Below are 17,015 nucleotides of genomic sequence, written 5' to 3' on the forward strand. Positions count from 1 at the left end.
CATTTTTGGAGAACAAACTCATAAAACCTTTTCACATGGCCATTTCTATCAAAGGAAGACTTTGAATACCGCGGGTCTGGTTATTACATATCTTTGCAGCACATTTTGTAACATTTACCTTTTACCTGAAAATGACGACAAACTTTCAGTACACACCTACACAAAATAACACTATAATACTTTAAATAGCACTTTTATTCCCAGATTATTCTCCACCACTTTTTTTTCAGATAGTGGAGGACTCAGCACCCTCTTAAGCTCACCTTAAGTGCAGCACCTTCTAGCGCAGAGGTGGGTGTTTGCAGGGTTTCACTCCTACTCAGTTCTGAAACTATATCAACTCACTGCTGACTTAATTGGACTTGAACATCTTCCAATGCTGACGTTTTCGACAGATCTAGAAATGTTCATGCCATCTAGTACTGGACATCCCTCCTCAAGAAGGACTTACATCATAAGTGCCAGCTTTTTACCATAAATAGGGGTGCTTATCTTTTAGAGCATTTCTCTGCCTCCCATAGAAATTAACCATTTCTTAATACTCATGAAGGTATTATACTATTAAGGATGATGGGTTTCTTCATGTCGCACACCTGCTAATGAAGTTATTTATGGCACCTTCAAGATCCAGTAAAACAGCATCTCCGTGAATATGGAACACACTTTTTCTAAGCAGAACTTATTTGTTTTGCTAGAAGATTTGTAGTGACCGATTGTTCATTTGTTTAGAAAATTAGCGCATGATACCATCCATCAGCTCCTTTCTTGATTGGATGTTGGTTGGATGCTGCCTTTGTGGAAAAACATCAATAACTCCTACGTTTTGGATTTTTGCAAAAAGGCCTTTTGATGATAGTGATAAAAGATAAGCCACCAAAATACTAATGACCCACTCTGCTGAAGTGCTGGCTTCCTCACCCTCATCAAGCACATTAGAAGATAGCTTATTAATCCTATTGTCACTGAAATGAAGTTGAGTGCAGATAATGGGGGTATGTATTTTTTTTGGTAGTGTTGCTTTTCTGAAATACAAATACACCATTTTTAAAATATATAACACCTGTGAAGCTCACTTGCTGGCAGCGACTGTCCTACACAGACAATTGTTCTGATCGAACATCATTATTGATTCGCTGATAGGTCATTAAATGACAAATCAACTGAATCACATAGGTCAGATAAGTTGATTTCATAGTCCGGGACAAGACACAAGTTGTGAATTGCACTGTGAATACAGTCCTATCTGTGTAATCTCTCACAAAGTAAAAATGCATTCACCTTTGCTTTACAATGATAACTTTTTGATCCAAAATATCTGGTGTGCTTGAACATACAGGTATACTGTACAGCACCCACAGAGCTGGTCCCTAAGACATACAGAGTAGGGCGTTTAACATTGTAAAGCAAAGCTGTCGTGGTGCCATAACCCCCTGGGCCTCCCAATAATACTGATTAGTGTAACAGGAGACCAGCCTGTTGGTGCACCAGGACACACCAGTGTTGGAGGACAAGCTGTGCGGGACACACATTTAAGCCTTCTTGTTGTGAACCTTCAGGTGTGATTTAAGATGTGGCAGCTGAGTGAAAGCCTTACCACACACTTGACAGATGAAAGGTCTTTCTCCGGTGTGAATTCTCTTGTGCTTTTTAAGTGTGCCTGACTGAGAGAAACTCTTCCCACACACAGTGCAATGATAAGGGGTCTCTCGCGTGTGAACCCTCTGGTGTAGTTTTAAGCTGCCCAGGTGACTGAACTTCTTGTTGCACTCGCTGCACTGGTAGGGGTTCTCTCCCGTGTGCACGCGCTGGTGGATCTTGAAGGTGTCCCCCCTTTTGAAGCTCCTGCCACACACGTCGCAGTGGTAGGGGGTCTCGCCCGTGTGGATCCGCACGTGCTTCTTCAGGTGCACCGACTGGCTGAAACGCTTGCCACACTCCTCACAGCGGTAGGGCGTCTCCCCGGTGTGGGTCCTGATGTGGTTCCTGAGCCCCCCGGACTGGGCAAAGCTCTTGTCGCAGTGAGGGCAGCTGTAGGGGGTCTCTCCCGTGTGCGTGCGCTGGTGCTTCCTCAGGTCCCCTGCTTGGAGGAAAATCTTGTCGCAGACTAGGCAGCGATGGGTGGGGTCTCCGGAGTGGATCCGCTGGTGCTCTTTCAGGTACCAGCGCTTAGAAAAGCCTTTTCCGCATTCACTGCAGGTAAACGGTGATTGGGATCCAGGGATTTTCCCAGAGGGGCCTCTCGGAGTGACCGATTCTTCACAGTCAGAATTCCCTAACGGGAGCTTCCCATAGCCATGCAGTAGTTGGTGGGATTCAAGCTGGCCTATTGTACTGAAACTCTTCCCGCAATCAGTGCACAGATACAAGGTTTTATCTAAATTGTTTCCCACATCTCCCATATCCGGGTCTTCTTTAATTTTTAACACTCTTGTGTCCTCTAATAAATTTCGGTGAATGACTCCTTTGGAGATGCCATCTCTAATTAAATGGGCCATCCTCCACCTCTGTATTTTTAAGGCTTCTTTTTTTTCAGCTGCCGACCCTGTATTTAAAAAATAGAATGTCCAGAGATGTATAAAATACCAAAGGAACCATAGAATTTAATTAACTTTGCTTGTCTGAAACAATGCACTGTGACTGACTAGTATTTACATAATCCACCATTAAAAAGGTTCGTTTTTACAGAAACCACTCCTACATCTGTAGTTATGACAGCAGCTGTAGCTGCAACAGTTATCTACGACTACAATGAAATAGTATACTTAGGCACATCTGCAATCTGTCTTAATATCTGCAAAGACGTGCGCTGCTTTGACAGTTTTCTGTTTACAGCATGAACAAATTCTAAAATAACGGTAAACACTATTAGGACCACAGATTTACATAGAAGACAGCACAAATCTGCCTGATCTCCTGCATCTGTAATACTCTTCATCTCCCGAAAATGTTTGAAAACCGTTTAAAATCGAAATTAAGCAACAAGCCTTTTTTGGGGGCGAGAAAGGAAACAAATTAAAATAAAACACCCCCAAATTTTATTTGCATATTTTGCAAGTTAAGAATTAGGTTACATTTGCACCAGGTTTATAAAACCAATTGCTCTCGGGACGTTTTTGCTCATCTGCTGAATGAAGCACAATGTTACATGTACATTGTTAAGTCACACACAAGTTAACAAGTCCCTGAACTCCAAATTCACTGGAAATTTACAGGTCTGACTGCTTTGTATTACATTTTATTCACATAACGGGTAATAATTTATTACACTCCTATGTGCATTTTTCTGTCGCTAACGTTTTACTACCTATTACATATTTAATTCTTAGTATTTCTCAAATTTCTGATATTAGCTTACTTATCCCGTTACAGCGTTGTTCTCTGTTCTAACAATTGCTATAATGTATGTTATACTCACTTTCACTGTAAATATCATCCACCGTACAGAACTTTTTGTGCTTCTAAAATTTATCTTCTAAAACACGCGATTTAATTTTAGGTAAAGCAGACAGATAACAGGAGAATTCTGTTCCACGATTCATCTAAGCTGCAGCAGCTACATCATATTTGAAAGCTACTACTTCCTGTGTCGGAGGAAACAGCGTGCAATTGTAAAGTAGTCGTATGAGATAGCTAGTTGTAGCGCTTCTTTGTGAAAACGGTCACAGCCACTTTGCAAGAAACGAAACAATCTGTTGCCTTCTACCCCATAAAGGTTACGATAGATTATTTTATGGATATAATCTTGTATTGCTGAGCGCTGCAAATGTATGAGTTACTGTACTAAACTACATATCCCAGCAACCAACAGGCCTACGTGAAACAGAACGGTACATTAATTTCATACAGTTCATAATTGCACTGTGAAATGCGTAAACCTCAGAGTAGGCTACATTTAGTTGTGTTAATATTTACGAATTCTTAAGCTTTGTAAGTCTTATTTTTATGTTTTAGAGTTACTTAAAAAGCCGTCTCTATTTACAGACAGCACCGTGTCTGCAGTCAAAAATTCTTGCTGAGATTTTAGGAGTGTAGTGACGAGTTATCTTCTTAAAACTGAGTAAATAGGAGGTAGATCTATGAGCCTCCTGCTGATTTCTCTTTTTGAAAACCTATTTTTTCTTTTTCTTTTTGTAACCATTTAACACTGTAGTATCCCCTCTGATCCTGTAGGTGTTGTACGTGTATGCATTTTCTCACATTTCTGGCTACGCTCATTTAATTCCCTGTTAAGAAAAACATTTGACCCAAAAATCATGAACCCACTGTTAAAAGCCAATTCTCATTGACATTAAACAAGCCGATCCACCTGGCGCTGCTAGCTTGAACAGCTCTCAGCCCCGTGATTGGCTAAACCCCCGAACAGTCCGGGCCGTGATTGGGTGAAGAGTGAGAATCGACACTCTGATTGGGTAAAGCGCCACAGCGGAAGTTCTGTGTGCACCGTGTGTGCTGTATGAGCACGCTGGATATACAGTAACACATCCATTGGTTTCCAGTCACGACTTCGATAGCATAGACGTGCGCGCATCACGATCACATCGCGATACCCATTGCGACTTGCGCATCACTGTCATGGCGCCACTGCCGCGGCATTGAGTCCATATATCGCGATATGACATACCCCGGCAAAAATGCCCCGCCCCCATGTCGCGACATGAAGCCCGCATATCGCGATATGACATACCCCGGCAAAAATGCCCCGCCCCCATGTCGCGACATGAAGCCCGCATATCGCGATATGACATACCCCGGCAAAAATGCCCCGCCCCCATGTCGCGACATAGAGTCCATATATCATGACACGTCCTATCTGGGTATATCATGTGCTGATATGAGACCTTTATTGCACAGCAGTGCCAGGGTGGCATGAAAGCAAGGCGCCAGTCGTGATATACACTGTCGCAATATACATGCCATATGGGGTTCCTATCATGACATGCTGGGGAGGTCTTGTCACGATGGTATCCCACAGTTACGCATTTGGCAACAGCGTGTCACGGTAGGGAAAGTAAAGCAGAATGTGCCTTACAAAATAAAACCATAGATCTTACAATCACGATGATTTTACATACATTACAACCACAGGTTTATGTCATAGATGGTTAACTTGTTGGCATGCGTCATATCTTAGTATTATTCTCATAATAAGGAGGCTCATATGTTTATGGATATTGATTGTCTTTAAAATGTTAAGGGTACGAGCTAAACTGTAAAAGAGCGATCACATGACTATGCACGGTGACTTTGACCTCCAGTGACCCCGTCTAAATGCCCTGCAGTATTTTTAAGTGAACGACGTTTAGAGAGCTATGTAAAACACTGAATTGTTATAGTCGTATTACAGTATTTTGGATGTATTTTAGCTCTCTAAACGTCGTGCAGGGCATTTAGAGGCGATCTGAATAGTTATCTGCAAAATGCACACTCGCTTCTCTCTGTCAATATTATCTTAATGCTATTCATGCTTTCCAAAACTTGTAATTTGTTTACAGGAGAAATTGTAGAACCTCTTCGTGCTTAACTACTACAGGTCGAGCATGTATCGAGCTGCTACAAGCAAACGCGTGTGCACTGCCCCTTGCGGTCCAGAAACACTTGTATTCGGGAAGCCAGGCTGTACTCCTTAAAACCCAAGATGCCTGTAGCAACTCATGTGTCTTATTTATTTCCGGACTGGTCTGGTCATCTACAGCTGTACATGTTGGCTAATAAACCAAAAACCTAGAGCTAGATAGCTCTAAGAGTGTCTGATGTCAACGATAGCCAATTAGGCTACGGCTACGCATGCACCGCCCCACGATATTTACATTATTGTCTTATTGGTCACAAAAGATACAGCGAGCCAATAGCAAATCACATACGATGGAGAAAAAATCAAACACGTAACATTAAAAAAGCAAATCATGTAACGTATACAAGTGGAAAAAAAATCTTAAATTACTTTGGACTGATTGGGTAGGCCTAGGATCAATCACCAGGCCCACCAGTGGCTAGGCCCCTACATCCAGGTACTCACCAGACTCACACCTGTTGAGCTTCAGTAGGTTGCCGGTTGTGAGTTGCACGGCGGAAGTACACATTTCCAATAGAAAAATTATAATCTACCTGTTTTGAAATTCAAACGTATCTGCACTGTTACACAGCCGATTAAAAAAAACGTATTCTAAGCATTTAGCACACTTTAAATTTTCCATCCCTTTCTATATCTTCATATATGCTTCTCTTATTTCTGCATGGGTCCGGTGGGTGAGTGCTCTGTATTGTATTTACACACATAATTGCACTTGACCGGGCGCTGTCCTGGGCAGTATGGCATTCCCAACACACATCATGCGTGACTATACCCTTACAACAAAAATAAGAATGATTAAAAAATTATGAATGATAAACACATCTGCAGCACTTACCTCAAAATACCTTGATACCAATAGCAATAAGACAATTAGCCCTCTCTGTAATACCGTTTTTTAAAAAACGTCACTGCTTCCGGTGTCAGTGGAAACACATGTTGTAGCCGAAGCACTTTTTTTGTCCCTACAGTGCTCGTTAGTCCCGTCTTCTCTGAAGACGAACGACCTCTGTAAGGGTTTAGTTCGAAGAAAAAGATTAATTACATCGACCCGCTACCGATATTTATTTTAGACACCTTCGTCCACGTTAGTTCTATAGTTTTATCCCGACAGAAACGAACATTTTTAGTGTTACAGCAACTGACCTCTTATTACTACAGTCTAGAAAATGGTTTAGCTGAAACAATATCTGAGGCGGTTTTTAGACGTGTTATTACTTCCAAGTCCGTACACTTGTACAACGCTAAGAGGAAACCTACTTCACCCACCACTGAACTGCTGCCCCCACTACACAGCACATTTGGGGGAGAAGTAAGAAATCGATTATTTTAAGTGCATTAATGGGGGGCGTTTGGAAGGTCAGATTGTCCAGACCTGAGATGGATTTTTGTCCGGATAGCGGGGGTAAAAAAGGAATTCACTTCAGTTTTAATTTTACAGCGATTTTCCCTATTGAACATCTCAAAGTGTGCAGTCACTGGCACAGGACCTCAGGTTACAGTAAGCACAGGCATTCCACAATAGTCAATAGCACTACTTACTCAGGAGACAAATTTCAAGTATACTTAGAAAATTAATAAAACACAACTTTTTTTTTTTAAATAAGCTTTATTTTGCTGTAACAGGGTCCAATCTAAGAAATATATTTCTGGAACATAAGAACGGTTACAAAAGAGAAGAGACCGTTTGGCACATCAGGCCCGTTTACATAATAATAATAATAATCCTTGCACTTATATAGTGCTAGACACTCCACTCAAAGCGCTTTACAGGTAACGGAGACTCCCCATTCACCACCTCCAATGTGCAGCCCCTGCCTGGATGATTTTGAAATTTTACCAGGCTACTGGGGTGAGTAATTACTTTACAGACGTCACTCAACTTTCCTTCAAGTGGAAGAGGAGCTTCTGAAATGGGCTGGGAAGGTTGTTCCACACACCCGCAACTCTCGGAGTAAAAAGTTGATAGAAGCTGAGCTCTATCAACACTTGTGTTCTCTTGATAATTTCTTACAGCTGGCGGCAACTGGCAATTGCAATTTCTTCAATATGTTTGTGTGTTCCCCAGGAGATCCATCTCTCCTGCTCCTTGCAATTGTTTTTTTTGTTAGCAGCTCCACCAACTTTCAGGTGAAACCTTACCATGTACTTAATCCTTTTCAATGTTCATTGATAAAGTGACAGATTCAGTAAACGGCATAAAGTACTGTTGTGCCAAACAGCAGTGCAGTTCTTGCAATCACCAAGAGGTGTCGGTATCAGCTTTGTCATATCCCTGTCAGTTCATTTCCCCTTTTAACACTGCAGACTCTGGGCAAAGCACAGCCGATCAAGGGTCTTTCTTGTTTGTATCCACTGCAACTCATCAGTATCACACCTTTCATCTATTCATTAACCCATTGACTAAAAATTGGCATCTGTGTTTTTGTTTTTACAATTTAACCGATTTCTTTAATATTTAAATTGTATTTTTCTGTCAGCCACGTATACTGTACATGCTGATTCTTGACAGGTCTGTTTCTGGGAATTCAGAAGATTACAAAAGGGGTTAGATTACAGTGTGCTTTTTCTGCCCACTTTTTAAAAACATTTTAAAGACAAATTTAAGATATTACTTTCTTAGTGCTAATAAGTACTGATAATGTGATAACATATTGTTACAAGTATACGTCTTCTCGCACACTGTATTGCTTAGTTGTAATGCACCTAGATTTCCAGAATTGTCCTTTCTGTTACTATGGCCTGCTATAGGCACTCTAGTATATTTTGTTGAACATTTTAAGCCTGGCACACAGTGGTACAGATCCCGTGGCTGGCAGAGGAATCCTACTCCGTTGGGCCCCTGAGCAAGGCCCTTAACCCCAACTGCTCCAGGGGAGCCATACAGTATAAATGGCTGACCCTGCGCTCTGACCCCAAGCTTCTCTCTCCCCATCTGTGTGTCTCATGGAAAGCAAGCTGGGGAATGCGGGAAAAAAGACAAATTCCTAATGCAAGAAATTGTATATGGCTAATAAAGTGATCTTATCTTATCTTTCTAAATGTCAAGGAGTCTTATTGCAGTAACACCTCATACACCTCACTCTGCCCTTGGAAGGCTTCTAAAAATAAGTTCTTCAAGGCAGTTCAGAAATTCTAACTCAAACTCGGTTGTCTTATGTTTGTGCACATTAATAGTCTGTATCTACACGGACTGCATGTTGATATTGCACATCTTTTTATTTAATAATCAACAATTGTTCCGGCTCAGAACTGGAAATATCTGGTTTTACAGTAATTTATTCCAGAAAGGTATCATGACACATATGTTGTTGTTGATTCTAGATTAGATAGAATATCTTAACGTGCATGCCAGCTATTTGTCATAACAGTCAAGGGTTAAAGATACATTTCTTGAATTCTACTTTTTTCCTTTTTTTGGACAAGTGAATGTGCCTCCAGTGATAGGTGTAGGGTTACTGCGAGCCCATCGATCGGAGCTTTGAAGGGAAATGTAAATACACTTCTCCCGGCTGTTAGAGAGAGAGGGGCTGACTTCCTCGCTTAGCTCTCCAATCGGTCTGAGCGGCGGAAAGCACATCTTCATTGCTCCCCTGGGAAATAGAGGCGAGAACTCCGCGTAAGAGAGTGGATCAGTGTTTCAATTACCTCTGCCAAGACAAGCCATGCAGAGTGGGATGGGCAGAACTATCTTAATCATGAATGTTTGCAGATTTGATTCATCCCGTTTGAGATCCTGCCCAACACTGGCATATTCTAGGCTCATAGAGGAACAGAGGGGATTGTTTTTCTCTAAGCCCCAAAAAACTCAGAATCTGTTTTGGCTCGGTGCTGTGGGTTGCATTTCTTATGTTGCTCCATACAGCTGTATTGCATCCAGTTTTAAACATTTTTTTTACATAATACAAGTAAAAGCAGTTCTAAAAAACAAAAACCGAATTCAAATCACTGGTCACCAAGCCTATCACTTAATGATTTGGTAATATAACAACTAATATTCTAACCATTACATCTGGATTAGTTAATACTTCACTTAATGTAAACAGATTAAGGGCACATAAATCTAGAGGTCTTAAGACTTTTCTTCCTTTTTAAAGGTTTACTTTGTGTTTTTATGTTTGGAGAAAGTTTAACCAGCTTGACTACACATTAGAGAAAGTTTATTACATTATTAGTCTTGTTCAAAGTTTGCAAAAGGTTTCACATGAAAAACAATTGGTTAATGTTTAAAAGAGCATGTGAGGTGTGCTTGAAAAACATTTGCCATTTACATGTTTTATAATACGATTAGCTTTGTTTTTAATGTCAAGCTGGAAATGTGGTTTAATAAAGAAACCAGGCTTTCATCAGGATGTGTTACACTATGTTCTTAAAGTGTATCTTATTAATATAATTTGTTATGGTCATGTTAGAGTGACTGAGAACTTGAGAAATGCACAAGAAACTTAAGGGGCCTTAACTGCTGATGTTAGATTGAACTACCTTTGAATCCACAGTATAATAGACAGTATATGTCACTCCGTGTCAGTTGTTATTTGAGTCTATGGTTGAGTTAACACTTTGCTTAAGTTTCCACTGTATAAGCAATGTAACGTTTCCAATCAGTGTGTGAAGCAGTAGTGAGATTTCTGGAAAACCTTTAAAATGGGAGGTTGTGGGTTCAACCCTTCAGCAAGGTACAATATTTCACCCTAAGTATTCCAGCTGAATAAATTAGTAAAAATATAAGTTTCCTTAGATAAATGTGCCACCCCAATATATTAGTATGAGGCAGAATCACAAGTTGAGGTGTTAGATACTCCTCAGATAGACTGATTTACCTGGCACAAATAGAATGCTCTGCCTATTTCATCTCTTTGTGCTGTTGTACTTTAATCAACTTACTTAGAACACCGCACGTTTTTTTAAATAACTATTGATATCAGTATAGAATGTCTATACGTCATTGGTTACAATCTTTCAAGCAAAGATTCACAAAGGGTCCAACACCATTTTACAATAATATCTTTTTGTAGTTAATAATGACTTTGAAAGGTTACAGTAACATTATCTTGGAATGGCATCGAGCTGTGTTGTACAATTCATTATGATGACCAACCGAACCAAAAAATAGAACCCAAACTTTTAATAAACTGACCAACTTTCTTAATTCACATCTCACACACCAACCCGAGAAGCACTTCATAAATTCCCTTATCAATAAACATTAGAAAAGGCTATTTCCAACCTCACTGGGATTATTATAAAAATGTCTTCAGCTCCCTGGTTCAGTGCGTCTGAGCTATTGTGCGGCATGCTTTGCAAGTGTTCAACGCTGATGGAAAAACGTTCTGCAGGAAACGGAAAGCGGCGAAAAATAAAAAATTCAAGGAGGAGGAATTTTTACATTTGGAGATGCAATCAGTTGTTGAAGCTCTCTGCTCCGGTGACAAATTGAAGGTGCCTCAGACTAGTTTATAGCCCTGATCAGGTCAAACGAAAAATATTGGAGGTCTGGGCAAAGAGACAGCCCGCCTGGCTCAGATAAATGGACTGATCATTTCTTATTGAGAAACAATTCCTAAAAGGTAGTTTACTGCGTGACTGGGAAGCACCAGGTATTCAATGTTACTAGGTGCTCCCACCCTGACCCCTCCACCAGAGCTGGAATTAAATGGATAGAGAGAACGCTGTTTTTTGATGGCAGAACTCCATGAAAAAGACACTCCATTTGTTATGAAGTAGGGGTCCTGATGAAGTGTAGGGAGCTTTTTTTCAGGCACACAAGGACGGCCTTCAGACTGCAACCTGAAATGGATAGAAGGAGGCGATTGAATTTTACACTCCCCTGGCTATGATTAATGTGTCGCCTTTTGTGATGGGGAGGTCTTGCCACAAGGTGGCGCCAACTCTCCACAGGTCAGAAATCGGCGAAGCAGGAGAGAATTGAAGGCTACAGGCCCTTGCAAAATACAGTAATCGGGTTTTCTTCGTATTTTCCTGTAAGTACTCTGGTTTTAATTCTGCACCAAGTCTAACGTTAACATTCCCTTAGTGTTAACCGAAGCATTAAATCGACCTCGATATGTTTTCCGTGCTTCAGACAACTCCAATTCTTCCATAAAGTTAAAGCCTGTAACGGAACTTCATACAAAGTCCAGAAAAGGCTTAATTAAAACTCAATTAATCACCAATAAAATACCGCGGTAATTGAGGACTAGCATCCAAGTGTACACAAGGAATTAAAAAATAAGCTATGAATCCTTTTTGTCTTCCCTAAACACTTGTACTCCAGGGAGACATTCTTATTGGACCCTAATAAAAAGGTAGAATTGCACAAAAAAAACAATAAAATGAAAAAAGTGGTGCCATGTGTTAAATTCTACATAAGGTGCAGTAAGTATCTAAAGTATGATATTGTAAGATTGTCTAATATAAGTAAATTATGTCAATGCGTACAGTATTTACTCCTCGTTACCTATTCTGAAAAATGGGAGAAATCAAGATGTTAGTGGACTGGATACCAGCCATGCGTTGTCAATTTTTGTGTTTTTTTTATTTTATACTAACGAAGTTTGGAATAGTCACAATCTCAACACATAGCAACAGCTCCAAGATTTTATATAGAAAAAGAACATTGTTCATAATTACTCTGCTAGTGATACTCTTCAGATATACTCACAAAAAAAAATGGTCTAAAACGACTTCCTCTTTTAATGCTCATAAAATGGAAAGATGGTGTACGTAATAAATTTAACTGTGTTCTGATTTATAATTACCTTTGGCAGCGTATTATTTTTTTATTCACCTTTTCTGTTGTTGTTATTATTTGATGTGAAATTAAAGTTTCGGGTGGGAGGGACTAAGCAGCAGCTCTTGTGAATAGGGAAAACGGGGAAAAAAGCCGACCAACTCCTCCGACCTGCTCACCCACAGTGCCCTAAGTCTTTGGACACGCCACGTGCACCACCACGCCACCTGACGTCATCGAGAGTGCTGTAGGACAGAGCGGTGGGTCTCTCGCTGACGTCACTACGTGGCTGCAGGTATCCACGAAGGTGCAGTAGTCTCCGTTTCGGTGTGAGAGATAAGACACCAGATTAGAACAAGTTTAAGTAGTAGCTGCGTCAGCATACGTAGGCTGCAAAGGAACAGGTAAAGGTTTATTCCATGATGAAAGGAAGAGAAACGTTCTAGCTGCGGAGTCTTCTTCAGGCGTGATTTAAGTGAGCTCGTACTTGCAACTTTTACTGCTTTTTTAAGATATTCATATAACCGCATGTTTTTCTCCAAAGCAACAAGAAATTACTTAGTGTTTCAAAAGCAATCAATAAGGTTATAATTACTAATTAACTTGGCAGACGCTTTTATCAAAAGTGATTTACGTTTGCAAAGGAATAGTCAGTGTCTGACCTGGAATTTAAAGCCACAGCTTTCCAGTTGGTGTTAACCTACTTGCGCACTGCTGTCTTAGTTAATGTTATTTCTCAGCTTGTTCTCACCTGCACATGGTCTGGTCCTTCATGTTGTGACTGAGAACATATACAGTAAGCATTCGTATTAAGGACAGTTCAAAGCTTAGTAAACTCTTATTTGAATTAACATTTAGGTGAAGTGCACTCCAAAGATGAAAGAAAATTCCATTAACCCCCTGATTCAGGTATTTCAGAGACAATTCATAATATAAAATTCTTAATCACACAATGTTGTGGTTTGGAATGCAGTTACTGGAGACTGGAGGCAGGAAATGTTTGGAAACACGTCCACAACAGGATAATAAAGGGATGCTGTGCTCTAGTTTGGAAATAGAAACCAGTTTAATTTTATATAAATAATGCAATGATCCATTGAGTCATACAGCATGAAGGCTGATGTTAAAGGTCTGTACAAAATGGTGATTTTTCACCGTTGATCCTGCTTGTTAAATGGATTCTGAAATGCCAATAAGAAATCAAAACATTCTTCAGTGAACAGGTGTGTGGAAGAAACCACACTACATCTACCATAAGCACATATCAAGGGTATTACATTAAATTAATTTTAATTGCACATTAATTAAATAAATTGCGTGTATGTACATGTGTTACAACGAAAGATTTGTTCGTTGATGAAGTCTCTATGCAGTTTGACTCTGTTGAGAAATGGTAGGACCTACTTAATATTCATTCTTCTAACACATAGATATCTGCAGCATCTTATCAGGTCTTACATAGAATGTGTCACAGCATCTGACTCACAACTGGAAAGATGTGGGTCAGTTCCAGTGTCATTTCAGTGCATAGTTAAAAACTGAAGTGCTAAATGCAAAGTTTGACCAGTTTCTGTATTCCCTTCTTTAGCATTCATGCAATACATTCATGATTTTTAAAACCACTCTTCATAATCAGTGATATAATACTTTAATGTTTAGGTTAATTGTGGTGTTATTTTGTCATATATATTTTGGAAGGTTATTGAATTAAAGTCAGTTGTCATTCTCTTTTGTCAAAATTTTGGAACTGTATCTGGAATAGAGAAACTCTTTCAGTGCCATAGAATGTTTTAAAGTCTGCTTTCTATAGATGTTCAGTATCAAAATCCTTTAGCTATAATTGTGTCCTGTAATCTGTAGAACAGTATGGTACTCAGAAAGTATGAAAAAAGAGACCTCTGGAGTGACAAGTGAGTAATCTAGAAAATATTTACTGTGGTATAAAGAGAACAATATTATTGAGTTACATTTATATCTGCTAATGTCCTGCATGGAGAGTGGCTCTCTGCCATTCATCTATGCACTTTAGAAAAGCAAGAAAAAGCAGAAGGAAATCAGTTTAGTTTTTTTATAAAAGAAGGCAAAGGATCTCCATGATTGTAAACTTTGTTGAAACTTTCAGCACCTTTTTGAATTTTTAATTGTTTCAGACCTCTGTTTTCAATGAGACAACCCCCCTTAACAAAATTCCAATACATTTTTTTAATCTAGCTCCAACCGAGATGTTTTTGTGATTTAAAAAAACACTGAAACTGCCCAACATTAATCACTATCTTACCAATATAATAATAATAATAATACTTTCACTTATATAGCACTGTTCTGGACACCACACTTAAAGCACTTTACAGAAAATGGGGACTCCCCTTCACCACCAATGTGTAGCCCCACCTGGATGATGCAACAGCAGCCTTAGAGCATCAGTACGTTTGCCACACATCAGCTATCAGTGAGAGGGAGAATAGATTGATGAAGCTAATGAATGCCAGGGTAACTCTGTTCTACTCCCTCTACTCTTTTAGAGAATGCCCTGGGATTTTTGATCACCACAGAGTCAGGACCTCTGATTTATGCTTCATCTGAAGGTTGGAGCCTTTTTACAGTATAACATAACATAACATCACTTTATTAGCCCTATACAATTTCTTGCATTAGGAATTCGTCTTTTCGCATACCCCATCTTGCTCTCCATGAGACACACAGACAGGGAGAGAGCCTGGGGTCTGCCATTGTACAGCGCCCCTGGAGCAGTTGGGGTTAAGGGCCTTGCTCAGGGGCCCAACAGAGTAGGATTCCTCTGCTGGCTGCAGGATTTGAACTGGTAACCTTCCAGCCACAGGCGCAGATCCTTAGCCATAGTGCCACCGCTCCACCCATAGTGTCCCCGTCCCTACACTGGGGCATTAGGACTCACCCAAACCGCAAGGTGGGCAGCTCCTATTGATGTTACTAACACCTCTTCCAACAACAACCTTTGCTTTCCCAGGAGGTCTCCCATCCAGGTACTGGCCAGGCTCACACCTGCTTAGCTTCAGCAGGTTGCCAGTAGAGATCCATCAATTTTCCATCAGTTTTCTTACTGCTTCATGCAATTCAGGATCGTAGGGGAGCTGGAGCCCATCCTGGCAAGCAACAGGCACAAGATGGAATACACCCTGGCGAGATTCCAGTCCATCGCAGGACAAACACACTCACACCTGGGCCGGTTTTCCTAGAAATTAACCTACAGTACCAATATATTGGACTGTGGGAGTAAACCAGAGCAGCTGAAGGAAACCCATGCAAACAAACTCCAAGCAGATAATACCCAGGTCCAGAATTGAACCCAGGTCCCCAGCACCGCAGGGCAGCAATGCAAACCACTGCACCACCATACTGGTCCTCCTGTCACAGCCATTTCTCCCACAAGTCTGAAACATGGGAAGGAAAGGGCCACAGTGTCTAAGACAAGCGGGAATTGGCACTTTGTCTCTTTAAGATGGCAGACCCGAGGAAATAACCAGAGATAAAAACAATGAGAGACTGACAAGGGAAGAGATGGCAAGGCGAGGCAGAAATCAATAGGAAATCAGTGTTTCAGGAGGGTGCGCCGTTTATCAGGTGACATGGTTAAACAGCGTTAAGGCACTAAAAGTGAGAAAAATACAGCCCGTCCAAGCGGCAGTATTGATCACACTAGAATGGGACTGCAGAAGGCCGAAGCCACTAATAAAATAAGACATATCTGAGAGAGAATCAGCTAGATCGATCCGCCCAGTGATCAAGGCCAAAAACATCTTCACTGGAATTTAAACTCCTTGCACTGACCAGTGCTCCCACATTTCAAACACAATGTTGCTCCAGCAAGCTTTCGGGGCTGCTGGCTCAACAACTTGAGTGCAACTTCTTGATGTGCCCAGAGAAAATCCACCAAGAAGTTAGCTTTTTAGCCTCTCTTTTGTCCACATGTCACAGTTGTTGAGCAGTTCAGTTGTAGAGTTTGGCTACTGAAACTTGCCGTTTTAATATTTCTGCTAGATGGAGGACTGGAAAATAATGCCTTTTAATCTCTCAACATCGTTTTGTAATGGCTTCAACATAATAAACTTTCAGTCTGTCTTAATCAATGTCTGCAGGGCCTGAGTAATTTTTTATTTAGATCTTGTAAATAGCTGACAAATTGAATTAATTTCACACTTCTCAATTGTACCTTTTTCAGTCATCAGTTTTTGACCGTGACTTCAGTTTAAAAGAAAAATACAAACATAAGACCACAAGAAAGGCTAAAAACAAGAGCATTCAAAACTCTTGATTTGTTGTAGCTTATAGATCCAGAATATTCATCCAGCTATACCTTGAAAGTACAGGCTTCAGCAGACTGGCGGGGTAATTTGCACCAGACTCCTACAGCCATATCAGTAGTTTGGCTATGCTGTAACACAGGGGTTCCTGGTCCTGAAGGCTCAGCCCAACTTAAATACCTAATTGAAGCCTCAATTGAATAAATAAGCTCCTTGTTTGTAATGTTTGCGAGTATTTGTTTTTGACTTAAGAGTTTGGGATTTGATTTTGATTAGCAAATGCAATAGTTAAATGCCTGCCTCTAGTAGGTTTAAAATCTGAAAACAGTGACACTGGTAGACATGTGCGTCTGCAGGACCAGGACTGGGAACCCCTGCCCTAATGAATGTGAAGGAGGGATGAAATGTTTAGAGGGTGTGTGGCATTACTTGCCAA

This window comes from Lepisosteus platostomus, chromosome 15, assembly GCF_059453375.1.
Source record: "Lepisosteus platostomus isolate fLepPlt1 chromosome 15, fLepPlt1.hap1, whole genome shotgun sequence".
In the NCBI taxonomy this organism is placed as follows: domain Eukaryota; kingdom Metazoa; phylum Chordata; class Actinopteri; order Semionotiformes; family Lepisosteidae; genus Lepisosteus; species Lepisosteus platostomus.